Genomic DNA, 15804 nt, shown 5'->3' with positions numbered 1-15804 from the left:
GGGTTTGACTGTATTTATAACCTCTGTTTATTAAGTCTTAGAAATTAGGAAAAATAATGTTGTGAAGTTTTACTTTTTCCCGTAAGTGTTAAGTGTCACAGTGCGTCGAAAAAGTGAGGGCCATTTTTAAGCCTTTCAGGTAATAAAGAAGATCAGTCCAGTTGACGGTTTTTAAACGATTTATTTAAAATATAAAATACGTTCACTTTACAACGTATTTCCTATTATTATATTTCTGAGAAAAGTTTCAACATGGTGACAATTAGCGTAATAACACAAAAGTACTACGAAGATGTATTATATATAGATAGTCACGGGTCATTCGGTACATTGTATGCATTCGTTGCTATGCACTTTTGGGGATAATTTGTGCACCGTCAACCTTCCACGAACATTTGGGTGTGACAGGGGGGGCGGAAATCCCCCACCGGCGGGGTCGTAACGTTAGTAGAACTTATACGTATGAAATTTAAAGGTTACTAAACGAAGTAAAATTAATAAATGCAAATATTACGAGTAAACCACTGTGGATAATGAGGAACTGTAAACTACATCAGTACCAGTAGCATTCACGATTATCATTAACTTGATCGTTTATATTCGCTTTTCATCTTATAGTGACTTAAATAATCAAACCGCTTTCACGGTGAATCTGAATATACAATGAAATCTGCCCCTCCCTCACAGTGACACTTTTTTTTTCACCTGTATCACGTGAGTCGTGAATATGTCTCCAAAGGTGCACATACACGGGCTTGCGCGCTCTCACTGAAAGGTATTGGAAACAAACTGAGATATATTCATATATTACTACGTTGATTAATTTACAATGACATGATAAATGACCTGATGAAAAAAGTTTAAAGATACGTCAATAAATGGGATTAAATAGGACATTGATGCTGTATTAAGGGAGAGGTGACACTCCGAAGAAGAAATCCTGAGATTTCAAATAAGTTTGAACCAAATGAAACTAAGTAGGGCTATGTATGGCTGTGTTGATGTCTGTAACAGAGCTGAACAGAAGATTTTTTTTTGGATTAAGGCGGACTTTTACCAGCACGGACTCTTTTTCCGTAGCTTTGCAATTTGTTTAAGGGAGAAGGAGACATTGTTATGGACCTCCGGACTATGACTTATCAACCAAGACGAAGTTAGAGACGACACACTCTTGGCTATTGAACACTCGTTTAGTGACAGCCAAGACTGACGCCATCGTGACTCGAGCGAGTTGTAATGTCAACAGATACTACATGTGTCCTAAAGAACCGCTTTACCTTCGTAGTTAATTGACGGATTTTTGCACTTTCAGGCTAATGTATGAGACTTATCAGTCTACAAAGAACCGTTTTAACCTTCGTAGGTAATTGACGGATTTTTACTCATTCAGGCTAATGTGTGAGACCTATCAATCTACTTTTCAGATTGAGCAGGGTATATGCCAGCCCGAACTCTTGCTCCAATAGCAGCCAGAATAGGCAACTGAGAGCCGATTGTCACGGTATTAATGAAAGCTATAATAATTCCTTGTGTAATAACTATTGATTAAGGATAAAAATACTTACTTTTTCTTGCGAATTTATTTATTGTGATTCAAGAGCTTATGCATGTTTATCAACATACGTACAATTAATGTATACACACACGCTGGGTATGTAGTACTATATATACACATGAACATACAATTATGCAATCGATAAGTATATATATATATATATATATAGATACTATATATATATATATATATAGTATATTATATTAGTTTCTCACTGATTCGTAACTACATATCTTTTTTACCCTTATCGAATTCCCTTCACCTTACGTCTCTCTCTCTCTCTCTCTCTCTCTCTCTCTTCTCTCTCTCTCTCTCTCTCTTCTCTCTCTCTCTCTCTCTCTCTTGTTGTGGACCGTCGGACATTAAACCCAAAAGACGTCACTCTGACACAATATCTACCGTCAAGAATCCATCGGTCTAGCTTTTCATTGCTTGCATCGTGGTAAAACGAAATATTAAGGAATTCAAAGTGATTGTTATGTTATAATATGACCGATTTCGCCAAATCTTACGATGCATAAATACCACAGCGACCAAAGGTGTCTAGTTCAAGTTTCCTTAAAAATACAATGAAGAAATCGTTGAATTCAGTTATGTATATTTGTTATGTCTGGCTACGCCCTCTCAAATAGTGAGTGGCACCATCCCCACTCGCTTTCTGCGCAGTTATCACTCGTGTTAGGAGGAAAATTTATGCTTTTCCTCCATGAAAAAAGAAAGACAGAAATATATATTTAATCTGAATCCAGATTTTAACAGAGTTCCACCATTCAGCCGTTACAACCGTTACCGAACTCATCTCAGCCTCCACCTATAATTCTATACCCTCAGTGTTTTGTTGTTGTAAATCTAAAATTAAATGAAAACTATCCATTTAAAACTGTCTGATAAGATAATGTGGCTGAACTGTAAGAGAACTCTGTTTATTTGGTACAGAAAGGCATATATTAAGTGTGGAGGATTAAAGAACAGCAGAATATTAAATGACGATTTAATAGTTAATTTGTATCAAACGTCACCTGTCTTATAGTCTATTCACTTTTAACTAAATACAGTCTCGGTGGTATAAAACAGAAATGCTGAATAGGGCGTTTGTTGTAAGGTGAAAATAGGTCAGAAAACTAGACATATAAAGTTAATGTGAAAAAACTCGTTAATCGTCAAAACGCTTTTTGGCATTTAATCAGAACCTTGTACGTATAGGAGGTCTAGCGCATTACCGCATTTATAAATACCTTATCAAATAATGAAAAATATCCTTAGAGTCCAAAACCAGTCATCTTACTCTTACTGTAGAATTAGATCAGAAATCAATAAAGATTAGACTCAATTGATCATGTGTGGTAAAAACGTAGTAAGAGCTATGTACTATATTATGACAGTAAGCAACGGTCTTTGGAAGCAACTTTTTTTTTTCTTCTTTTTTTAATCCTTGCTCAGTATAACCTTGAGGGAATTTCTCTCACTGATGCGACCATTGTAAGGAGCATTGAAGCTACCTTTGTGAGGCGTATTTAAGCTAGACCTAGGCTAGGAAACTATAGAGCATTTAAACTAAATCTAGTTAAAGAAGGTAACATTTTTTTGAAATATATGGCGGATATCGTAAAGTGTTGCAATCAACGGGAAGTTGATTTAACTTATCCTAAGGGTTTAATTTCCTTGCAGTGTCTCAAAATGATGTTTGAATCTAATTCACGTCCTTTGCAATATTGGATTTGCATTAAAATTCAGTTTTATTCCGGCAATTCGTGCGATCGCTATGGTTATAGGCCTAGTCTTTTACCTCCTTATACTGGAGACCGTTTTACCTGTGCTATACTTTCATTGGAAATTATTTAGTTTTACTTCAGAAAACTAGCTTCTTGTTTCTTCCTTTGTTCTCACACCTCTTAAAAAGAACTTTAACTTTATCAAACACATCTAAGATAGTACTACACGTTCGATACATACAGCCTTGATCTGTGTGTGTATGATGCGAACTGGCATCCGCCTAGTGTCCGGTTTCAACAGATAACAGATTGCTCACGAACACGTCATATTCTTTCGATTCCGGTTTCAAAATCCTATTCATCTGTCATCAGTTATCATATTTTACGCGATATAAGCATCCATCAAACAACCACAGTCATCATTTAGCAAATTTTGCTCAACCTTTTAACCAACAGGGCTCGATGGCAATGTTGTTTATCGTTTCCTTCTTCTTCTTTGTAAGATTTCTTGACACATTCCCTTTCTTTCAATAAGTTTTAGAGTTGCCGAGTTAAATAACTGCCGTCTGATCTCAGCCCTTGCAATTGTATTCCACAAGGAAAAAGAAACAGACATATATGGCAAGGTGTCATCTTTGCACCTGTAGATATCCCAAGGGTAAACAGGAACCAGTTATAGGAATGGCAACACCTTTTCTCATCCTACTTTAAAGTTCAGATATCCTCGGGCCTAGGGATTAGCCTAACGGATCCCGAGGGATACCATCCAGGAACTATAATTAGAAACGAATCCCCAATGTAGTACTAAAGAAATCATTATTGTTTGAAAAGATATAAAGATTAATCACGATAGTTATTGTTCTTTCTGTTATTTGTTTTATATAAGAGAGAGAGAGAGAGAGAGACTTTCAAGGTCAAAAACACTTAAATTACTCCATCATTCTCACGTGTTGATGACGTCATTTAATTTTCAAAACCCACGTGATTTTTTCTGCGTTAATTTAGCTTGCAAGAAATGTTTGTAAACAATTTTGATAAGCGTGTGTTATATTATTAATGCTGGTTTGGTTAGAGAGTAAAGTTAGAAAAAAGAATATAAAAAATAACTTTTAAAAATAAATAGTAAATCAGATAAAATAAGAAAAGTTTCCCTAGACTAGGCTAATACAGTTGCGTAAAAGAAAAGATACGTAGTAGTCGTATACAGGAAGACATTGAAAAGAAAGCTATATTTTTGTCGTTTTGTTGTTTAAAGAGAGAGAGAGAGAGAGAGAGAGAGAGAGAGAGAGAGAGAGAGAGAGAGAGAGAGAGACCTAAATTTGTCAAGGTTAATGTAGCAGAACCGCATATCATGCAGCCTCAAATGAACAAAGGAGGAATAAAATGGTTAGGTTACTGGTTAGCTGTACCCAATGTAATCCCTGAACTGTACACAGTAGACTCATATTATGTTTTCATCCCCACCCCATATAAACGGGATTATGACGTCAGGATGAGACTCAAAAGAGACTTATTCTGTTCAACTCCTTCGCACTACTTGACTACCACGAGAAAGACAATAGTTTGCTTCGTGTAGGAGACAAGGACATGAGAGCGCTTCACGCTGCATTCGATCACGTGATGATGACGTTAACGTGCCATAATTGAACTTTCTAAAATCTTGTTTGTGCGCGTGATTTTCCCTTGAAATACTTGTCAATATCAAATAAGGAGGTTATACTTTTTGATTAATATAAATGTTACTGAAGCTCCTTTAGTTTGAGCGTTAAACTGGTACCAAAAAAAAGAACTGGTTTGTACTGGAAACGTAACGCTTTTGCTCTTGCATGTTCATCATTGCCACTTAGAAATAAACAAATAAAGTAAAGTTGAAACGTAAACAAGGGGATATAAATAAAGATGATAGTCCTCACTCTTCGCTAGTGTCGTACTCGTAAACGAAAAGAAATAGACTCAAAATAGTCAAGCCTTTGTTAAAAGAAATTAGGCCTATATTATTAAGTCAAAGCAATCAGGCAGATTCAAAGAACCTCTAGTTTCATCTACAGTGTTCCACACAGGACATGCCTAAGGTATATCATTACGATCGTCAAAACTTTTTCTAAATACAGGAATACATTATAAGCTATAGGCCTAGCTCCTTATCATCTGCACCTCCCTCTGAACAATAAATAGTCACTGTCTATCACTATCTGAATTTATCTTCTTCGGGGATTATGTCCTGTGTCTCTGCTTCGTCTTTGACGGTAAACATATTTATTTATCTGTCTCCTACAAGATGGTAAGCCGTTATCGGCTAGACAGTTATCGACCAAAACAAGATCATATTTCACAAGCACACGCAGTGTGCGATCGCAAGACATGACAAATATTTGTTTCCCTATACAAATATAAAATAATTAGTGAGATAATGAGCTATATATTAGGTAGAATAGTCGTTGTGGTTTTTTTCGTCGTCGTAAGCCTCGGATTCTGTAATTTATTACCGTATTAAATGAGTTGTCCACATAACTGTTCTTGAACCGTTACCGTGTGAATTTTTTTTATACAAAATCATTTGTATTTCTTCAGCAGTAGACTTGAAATACTTACAAGACTGTATCCTTTTTTAATTAAAATTTTATCACAAATATCAATTAATTATATACAAACTTTTCATAATTATATCAACAATATTACATACTAAGAAAGATATTAGAAATGGAGTAAATGTCATAATTTCAGATGATATTTACTAATAAATGGAAGTGCATTGTTTACATGAATTCAAATATTATTCAAGGTCATATGCATTATGCGGTCATTGTACTTCATGGCTTTCTTACAATGAATGTAGCAGCTTACATCTCACAGAAGCGTGAATCCATTAGAAATAAGAAAAACGTTGAACGCTGCTTATGAATTTCGTTTGATATTTGCATTAAAAGATATTTTAATACCGATGCTTTCTAATACATTTACTTCCTAAGGCCTTTTTTACAAGTTTTTCTATTTTACTAGTACATCTTGATAGCTCAATCTTTTACAAATAGAAAATGCATATATTAAAGTACGTGGAAAACTTTCAAGAAATGAAACTGAATGAAAATGGTCTGGAGACAGACACGTCAAATCAGGCTCTTGCTTGATCTGCTGATTACTCGACCATTCTGGTTTGATGTGGTTTTCCAACCCACCTGGTGTTCACAGGGAGCCGTTAATCTGAGGCGTGGGTCACAAGAGGTCAGGTGTTTGGCATTTCTTTAATCCAGTGAGAGTAAATTTTGCGAAGGCCGCGGCTTATACGGTTACCTTATCTGATCCACGGAAGGGTTTCAACTTTCTTTCCAGCGACCGTTGGAGTGGAGTTGATAAGACTAATTTTTTCAGGAACGAAAGCAATAGCGTAGTAGTCACAGGGTAGCGGAGTTAGTCATTAGTAAATCAATATCAACGTTTGCTTAAAACAAGTAAATTAATGTTTTATATACGCTAAATCGCTAGCATTCGTTGGTGAAGCTTAAAAATCTCTAGACCTATTCGCTAGACCGATGGAAAGCCAGTAGATAGATACTTTGCCCCCAGAGACCCCACGGCCTGGATTAACGCTCTTCCCACGTCCTCTTCCCCTTCCCCCTCCCCCTCCCCTCCCAGGGAGTGGCAGATTAGCAACATAACCACAATAAACCAGAATGGGCAAGTAGTCAAAAAGAAGAAGAAGAAATCTACCAGGAACCTGATATGGAAATTCTGAGTCATTTTCATTTCCCTGTCATTCAAAACAGTGTTCCTTGTAAAAATACGAGATTTAAAAAAAAAAAAAAGACCTTGTCTATCTCATTAAAAAATAAACAATGTTCTTTATAGTTTCAATACTAATAATAGACTAATTAGGAAGAATGTATAAAACAATAATGATCTTCATACACAGAGATTCGGTGAGAATTAATCGCCTTTGCCAGTCGTCCAGAAACTCGGAACGACCACGAATGAGGAATGATTTGCTTCGTGATATTGAAGTCATTCTTCAGTCACGCAACCATTAGAAGGCAACAGATGTCTTCTGTTTTTTCTCCGCGGTAATTTAGGTCTTGTCATGGGACCATAATTAGGATTTCTCTCCTCCTCCAGTATTCCAAGGTTATTTATTTATTTAAATTTTATTTTATTTTACTTATTTTTCTTTTGCATTTGAGCCTCAGGTTGCACCCGACAACTAAGGCTTGTTGCATGTTTCGCTAACTGTTCAGATTTTACGAGCTTATAGAAAATGGGAAACGCTGATTGTCTGTCTGTATATATTGGAATAACGTGGAAGAATAATGATTAATGACATAGTAAGACGAATAAAACCCGTATTTTTCGTACCGTTAGCAAAAAGAAAAAAAACGGCAACATATAGTAAACTACTGCAACATATAGTAAACTACTGTAGTATATTATATGGCTTCCACGCGTACAGTACGTCAGGAGCAGGTCACTGAGAGAGAGAGAGAGAGACGGGTTGGTTGTTCGAGCCTTTTCAAGTGCATATGACCGACGTAGACCCATGTACCCGACCATCTACTGAGAATCTACGCAATTTTTGAGGATTTCGTCAGGCAATTTTGGTTAGACCGATAATCTAATGCGTAGATTGTGGTTTTTTGTTATTTTAAGCGGAGATCTTTAACGCATGTTTGTATTATAGGAAGAAGAGACCAGCTCTTTTCCTCGATAGACCAGCATTCCTGTTCGTAGTCATCTTTTAAACGATAATATTATAATAATTGTAGACTTACTCTTAATATCAAGAGTATCAAAGTTTGTTATTCATTAAAGATGGATATTATCGATTTGTAATAAGCTCTTATACCTAGTATCAGAATAATAAGAAAAATTTATCATAATTATCCGATATGATAATAATGAGTTGGAGCGCAGATGTCAGTTGTTATAATATTAATATATATATATATATATATATATATATATATATATATATATATATATATATATATATTCTAATTTTAAATTTTGAATTCTAGTCTTTTCCAACTACTTCTGCTGACAGGAACCAACTTTGGCAGTTAGCCAAACCTTCCCCGGTTACGAAAAATAAACGAAAATGTCAGCGACTCGACCTTTGGAATACAAAGGAAGGCAAAGAGTTTCCGGAGTTCCAAGTTGTGGGTAAAATTGCCTGTCATAAAGGTCTCTCTCTCTCTCTCTCTCTCTCTCTCTCTCTCTCTCTCTCTCTCTTATAAGACCTCTTGTTTCTTCAACAAGAGCCAAGTTTGGACTGAAAAGACTGCAACATATAACCAGGAAGTGATTTAACAAGTGAAAATATTGTTGTCTGATGAATAAAAAAATAAATAAAATTACTTCCTTTCATGCGCACGAATGAGAAGGCAGTAATCCTATGTGGGTGGAGGCGCCTATGACTGTCACGAAACCACATGTTATCTAACCACAGAATTCTGAAAAAAACTGAATTACTCAGTCGATAGTGATAGTTTTCTCCTTTACTCATTCATTACACACTCGAAAAAAATACATACATTATCTTGACTCATTGTTCTTCCATTTTCTCTACGTGACTAAGTCTCTCTCTCTCTCTCTCTCTCTCTCTCTCTCTCTCTCTCTCTCTCTCTCTCATTCTTATATCCTCCATGCGAGTGCAATACTCATTTTTCTTTCCTCGTTCGTATTCTGGTATTTATCCTCTCTCTCTCTTTCTCTCGCATAGAGTAAAATTTGTAACTTTTTTTATTATAAGAAAGATTACGTACTAATGTGATTACAACATAACACTCTAAATCAGACTTCAGAACTTCATCTTCTTCAAATCTTGACTGAGACTCCGGCTCAGTCACTTATTCTTTCATAACGGACTTCAAATCTCATAAGCAATACAAGAACACGATAATGGATGATAGGAAAATCGTCAAATAATAGATTGTGCGAGATAGAAATGATAGAATATTGACTAAGATTAAAATAAACAGCCAGATATATAGGGCTAAATCTTAATTGGTACTGCTCTCTTATTCACTTATTGTTATCGCAGACTTCAAATCTCATAAACAACGCAAGAACAAGCCAATGAATAACGCAACTTTTAGAAGATCAGTTTACAAGTAAATGAATGATGAAATACTGAATAAAAATGCAATAAACAGCGAGATACATAAGACTAAAAGTTAAAACCTAGTACTATATCTCACCCTCTCAACAGAGCTTATTTTGCCACGGGAAGCTCAGCCCACGGAAGCGTTTCAACCGCTTTGATCGAGACGAACCATGTGACTTTGTCGTCACTGCTGACGTCACCTTTTCATCGCACTCTAAAACAGTCGCTTATCTGTCACCATTCGCGGCTATTTTTCTCTGCCGTCGAAGGAGAAAGCTAGAAATTAAACATAATGAGACTATTAGGCGTCAGTCACGAACGCTGTAGGTCTATTTTCATACTAGCATTAGCCGTTTCAAGTCGTTGTTGCTACCAGGATCAACTTCGCTATAGAGTAAGTCTTAGTAGTTATTTAGTTTTAGTTTCATAGACTTGAAACAACGCCGTATTTTAGTGTTAATAGTCCATTCAGCAACGTTGGCTCGGGTCAGTTTTTTGATGGGTTACCATCTTTAAACATCCATAGGCCTAACAATGTCACCCATATAAACACTTGCTGATTAATTATATATATATAATTAGATAATAATAATATATATAATATATTATATATATAATATATTATATATATATATACGTGTGTGTATGTGTGTGTATGAGAGAGAGAGAGAGAGATTCTTCAGGCAGTCCTTAGGGCGTCGTAGTACCATTCAACACAACCAAATATTTCCCAGAATCAAACCCGCGACATGATTCCACAACTAGACTCAATCGATACAGTATCACGAAAGCATAATACAATACTCTATTCGACACTTGTGCGTTGGGGCTGCATGTCTATAAAAACGTAATTTATTTGTCTAGCAAAACTGCAAGACGTGCTCTGATTTAAAAATTGCAAGATAAATTGGTGACCACTTTATATTGTACATGGTTATCAGGTTTGGATTACTTGATAATATATAAAATCTACTTCGATATTCAAGAAGAAGAACAAAATTCTCATGAAATGAACGACGGAATTTGTTCCTGAACTATACGGCAATTTTACATTTCGTGCCTACATCGTTTATGAACAAACCCGCATACTTTATTTCAGTATTCCATGCATTACATATGATTTGAAGTTATGGCGTGATAAACAAGACAAAGAATTACACCTTTGAAGAAAAGAAGTTTAGGAGAATGATATATACACTTCTCAAATATAATTCCCCAGAAGTGTTAAGGTGTAGTAACCCTTCTAGACTTCAGCAAGTATATACAGGGTGAGGTAGCGAGACCTACACCCTGCCCTGCCCCATTGATGTTCAAAGGACTTGTTTGTCAACAGGACCTTTAGACTAAACTCAAGACGGAGGATTAAAGGGGATGTGGGGGGTGGGGGAGTTGTAAATAAGACGTTAGAGGATGTCTGAAGGTCGTTCAGCCTCACTAGGAAAAGAAGAGCGTAGGTAAGAGATACCGCATTATATTTGCGACGCGTTTCGTTGTTTCTTCATAACAACATTTCCAAGCCTAAAAGAGACAATTGACAGTATTTTACAATAGTACTAAAAGAAAAAGTATTTGTCCATTAGTGACTGACAAAATTGAGTAAAAGTAGCAACAATAAGATAATGGTTAAAATCTTTAAAGTAAATTGCAACAGCATAATAAAAAAATAAAAAATAGATAAGATCTTTAAAATAAATGACAACAGTATACTAAGAACAAAATGGTGGGAAAGACAGAGAGGGAAAGTTTACACTACAAATGAATGACTGAATGATTTATATTAAAAGCAAGGGATAAGATGAATTGTCAAGGTTAACATCTGGTTTCCTTAAAAATATTTCTATCGACTCAGAGATTCTCAATAATGGCTTTTCTCTAAAAGTACCAAGTACACAAAATATTTTCCAATCTTCTAACTGATTGGAAAATTTTAGTGTGCTTGGTACTTTAAGAGAAGAGCCATTATTGAGAATCTCTGAGTCGATAGAAATATTTTTAAGGAAACCAGATGTTAACCTTGACAATTCATCTTATCCCTTGCTTTTAATATAAATCATTCAGTCATTCATTTGTAGTGTAAACTTTCCCTCTCTGTCTTTCCCACCATTTTGTTCTTAGTATACTGTTGTCATATATTTTAAAGATCTTATCTATTTTAATTTTTTTAATATGCTGTTGCAATTTATTTCAAAGATTTTAACCATTATCTTATTGTTGCTACTTTTACTCAGTTTTGTCAGTCAATAATGACATAATCTTTTAAGCACTATTAAAATACTGTAATGTCTCTTTTAGGCTTGAAAATGTTGTTATGAAGAAACAACGAAACGCGTCGCAAATAAAATGTGGTGTCTATTTTTCGGTGGTCTCGGTATAATGCTGTGGGAACCGTGGCCCATGAAACTCTCAGCCACCCGTGGTGGATTGTGTCGTTACGTTGCCAGACGTATGATTATGGCTAACTTTAACCTTAAATAGAATAAAATAACTACTGAGGTTAGAGGGCTGCAACTTGGCATGTATGATTGGAGGGTGGATGATCAACATACCAATTTGCAACCCTCTAGCCTCAGTAGTTTTAAGATCTGAGGGCGGACAGAAAAAGTGCAGACGGACAGACAAAGCCATCTCAATAGTCTTCTTTTACAGAAAACTAAAAACTAGGACTAAAATATGTTGGATTTTGGTCTAAACAGTGAATAGGTAAAGATGTATGAATACACGAAATAAGAAAAAGTGGAGATAACGAATAAACGAGAAAAAAGAAAATAATCACAGCAAAATACTGTTACACAAGAAAGAAGGATAGAAATGAGAAGGGTATGCTGGTAGGTTTCATTTTATGACGACGCGTAGGCATATTCTGGCTTGAATTTCATAAATGTAACAGAGTAACAAATGCTTCAACAAACGGAAGTGGTGCAGAATGATAAATTGAAGATAAGATTAGGTTTTTTAAAAAGATCTTTTTAAAGGGAACCATAAGAGTTCATAAGACGAAAAGTGAACATTCAGTAGTAGAGATTAGTCCATATATATTGTCAAGCTTTTGTTATCTCAAGCTTTGTACCCTTATCGGAAGACCATATAATATCCCATAGACGTGAGATTAACATAGCTCCTTGTGATAGAAAGTTTCAGTTTCATGCTGCAGATTCACGCTCCTGGAGACGAAGAAGAAAGCAACAAATAGAAAAAAACCGTTGAAACTTCTCTCGACTTAGTGATTTGCACTGAAAGATCGCCCATGGCAACCGAACGCGAATAGTCCAGTCGTCATACAAGAGTCTTTCCTATATTATAGTTCTTACACTCACGTGGCTAGCGGTCATTTAGCAGACATCGAAGTGTTTTATAAGTTATGAAGTTGCCACTTGCCAACGACCCCAGTGTGGCTAAATTCACTGTTCTTTTTTATATATTTATGTTGGCTGATAAGGGACGCATGATTTGACTAAAATATGTTGTCAAAACCAGAGATTGCAGCATAAGTTTTGAGTATTGAGTATTGGATAGCTCTCTCTCTCTCTCTCTCCACCCACACACATAATGTGTGTGTGTGTATGTGCGTGCGTGTGCGCCATATGCTTATCTAACAGTCTCTTTTATTCTCGTTACTTGCCAATACACATATGGTATCTATAGCTCTATGGCAACATTTCCGGTACTACTTATCTTCAAGAGTGAAATCTAGACGGTAAAAATAAAAGAAAAAACTACTACTCTGTTACTCCATTTACTTATAAACCAGCAGCAGTTTCAACCATTAATCCAGGGCTACATACACTAGGCATATAATGGAACGGCACGCTAACTTATGTGCAAGTACTACAGCCAAAAACTGATTGGAAATCAAGAATTCAAAATTAAAATTTAACGAAAATTCCAGTTCAGGATGCTTCTCCATGAATCCTTGTTTCAGTCAAAAATTTCCAGCAACTGTGTCTATTTTAATTTGAAAGATTTGCACTGCTCTGAATTTTTAAACCTTTCACGTTGATTTCAACAACTGAAATGCACTGAACAAACCAGATAAAGCAATCAACTTTCATGAAACAGACTAGACTCAACCCTGATATGGGAGTGCAAAGAACTTCTTCCTCTGAAAAAAAAAAATAAAATAAAATAAAAGTGCAGGTTATATACACGTGAATTTAACTGTTGAAAGACGGGTCGTTGTACTTACAAAAATTTATTGTTTACAGTTCACGTCACGTACAGAGCGAACTTAGCGAAGACCCTTAGCTATTGAAATGTTGTTAACAATCGGAGAGACGAGAGTCTATATAGCTACTATCTATCAGCCTATTGGAACTTTCCCATATGTTTGTCCGTGACTTTGTATATTTTCTTTAATTGTCCTTCCATTCCATAATTGCTTCCGTGAATAGTTACTATGCTTCTATTTAGTATCTCTCCGTTTAACGTTTAACTAACTGATGATTAAGTAGAAATATCTAGAAAATTAGGCTAAAATTAAAATGAGCAGTGGTTGTGGCCTTTGCGTGTACTTAGTCTAAAATGCATGTTATGCGTTTACCTAGTTGTCAATCTAATATTGACTTAGAATAATAGTTGCAAAGCGCACTTGTTTTCAGGTATTATTTTGCAACGAATTGATACCCAAGTATATAACATTAATTGCTCCAACACCCCGCTGTGCCCTATTTACATATTGTGCCAAAGTTAGCTAAAATTCGATTTACGGTGATGTAAAGTTAATTAGTAGCTTACGAATGAGAACAAATAATCCCTTTGCGATCTCCCCTAAAGCAAGCGCCTGTGCTACCATTAGGCCAGCTCAGATCCACAAGAAGAATAAAACGATGAAATCCTTCTACGAGACGTGTCATTTAGAAAAAAAGGATTAACAATATGAAGGAAAACAGCTATAGAGTATAAGCTGCTTACACGACCCGTATGATGTGCGCGCAACTGTGTTCATTACTTCATGGCGTGGGCTCCTGTCGAGGAACCAGGATCCAGGGATAGTAAATAGGAGTCAATTAAAGTTGATTACAGCTCAAGACATGTAAAATTCCTGTATCACTCGCAGACGAGACGGATGTTCTGTTGAAATCCCGAATGGAACTTTAAATATTGCACGCGAATATACCGGACGTGAACTATTAAAGCTTAGCTGGTTATTGCGCATCAATTATTCACGTGTTGCTCCTTTTTGTAAATGGAATTTTGCGTAAATGGTAACTAGCGTTTACTAAAATATTGAATTATGTTTTATTAAATGCACATGACAAAAACTTTCGAACTTTCTTTTGTTTTGGTGGATATCACGACTTTAGGACTTTCCTCTTGGAAAAGTTGACAACTTGAGCGGTGGAATTTTGCGTAATTGGTAATTAAAATTCACTAAAACATTTTCCTAGAAAATATATTAGTTAATGCACATGCCAAAAAAACTCTTAAAACTTTATTTTCCTTTCGGCGGCTATTACAATCTATGACTTATTTTTGAAAAGTTGGTAACTGTGACAACCCCGAGCTTTGTTTACAACTGACGATACATACCGGCGGTCGGTCAGTCGGTCTCAGTCTTCTGGTCAGGTAAGGTGTCCATATTTTCGCCAATTTAAGCGGCTATTTGGTGTTTCTTTTGCCATATATTTACATGTGTTTGCTTTGTGTTTATGTTGGTGTGTTTAAAGACGAAGTGCGTTTGTATAGGCCTTGAATTTGACGATATACAATACCCAGATAACCTTGAAAAAAGGGGTGGACCGTTCTGTGTAACATCGGGTCATTGATCTACGATGCTACCCCATTTTTTGTGATTTAATTTATATTAGCGTTCTTATGTATTTAAATCTATTAGTCCATTCAATCGTGTTTTTTTAGTATGGTGAATCCATCCTTTGTTACCTTTCATTTTTCCTCGAAATCTCTGGTGGCCCGCGAGCACGCTTTCCGGTCATGTGACCGAAGGATTAAACGGCCTACCTACTAAGAGTCCTAGATTACCTTCGGTTATATTTACTAAAATATTATTAAGAAATATCCGTTCGGTAATGGTTATTCTAGTTTATTGATTTAAGGTCTTTTGAAAATGCTTAGGCCCATTTAGCTAGTAGCCTACTACCGGTAGGGGAACCACAGTCACGAACCAGTGGGTTTGGAGGTTTGGTAAGGAACGATAAATAACCGTCTTTGTATTATAAGAAATATTACCGAAATAATTTGGTCAAAAAGCCTAGTATTTACTGTTACATTTTCGAATGGATTTTGGAATTTTCCGTCCATAAATTAGGTCCATCACACTTTTAAGATTTTTTTTTTTTTTTTTTTTTTTTTTTTTTTTTTTTTTTTTTTTTTTTTTTCTCCATAATACCTAGCCCAGGCCTACCTATGCACAGTTGAATTATCGAATGGATTTTTTTATTTTTGTCTAAAGTAGGCCTTCCTTTAAGAAATAAAATATAATTAAGAAA

At 35.7% G+C, this 15804-nt stretch overlaps 1 protein-coding gene across 3 annotated transcripts in view; it reads left to right on the top strand.

Annotated features, from left to right (window-relative positions):
- Window positions 1-15804, top strand: part of LOC135207547 (cathepsin B-like) — a 47748-nt gene that overhangs the window by 26081 nt on the left and 5863 nt on the right. Inside the window, exon 1 of one of the 3 annotated variants that reach the window (XM_064239377.1) lies at window positions 111-139. The exons of 1 other annotated variant lie outside the window; for it this stretch is intronic. The gene's annotated coding sequence lies outside the window, so the exon portion shown is untranslated. Of the gene's footprint in view, window positions 1-110; window positions 140-14791; window positions 14924-15804 lie in introns of those variants that run through there. One more of the 3 variants, XM_064239376.1, reaches the window with a different exon arrangement.

This window comes from Macrobrachium nipponense, chromosome 32 (genome assembly GCF_015104395.2).
Source record: "Macrobrachium nipponense isolate FS-2020 chromosome 32, ASM1510439v2, whole genome shotgun sequence".
Lineage (NCBI taxonomy): Eukaryota > Metazoa > Arthropoda > Malacostraca > Decapoda > Palaemonidae > Macrobrachium > Macrobrachium nipponense.
Note: the sequence above shows the minus strand (reverse complement) of the source record. Positions and strands in the feature narration are given on the sequence as shown.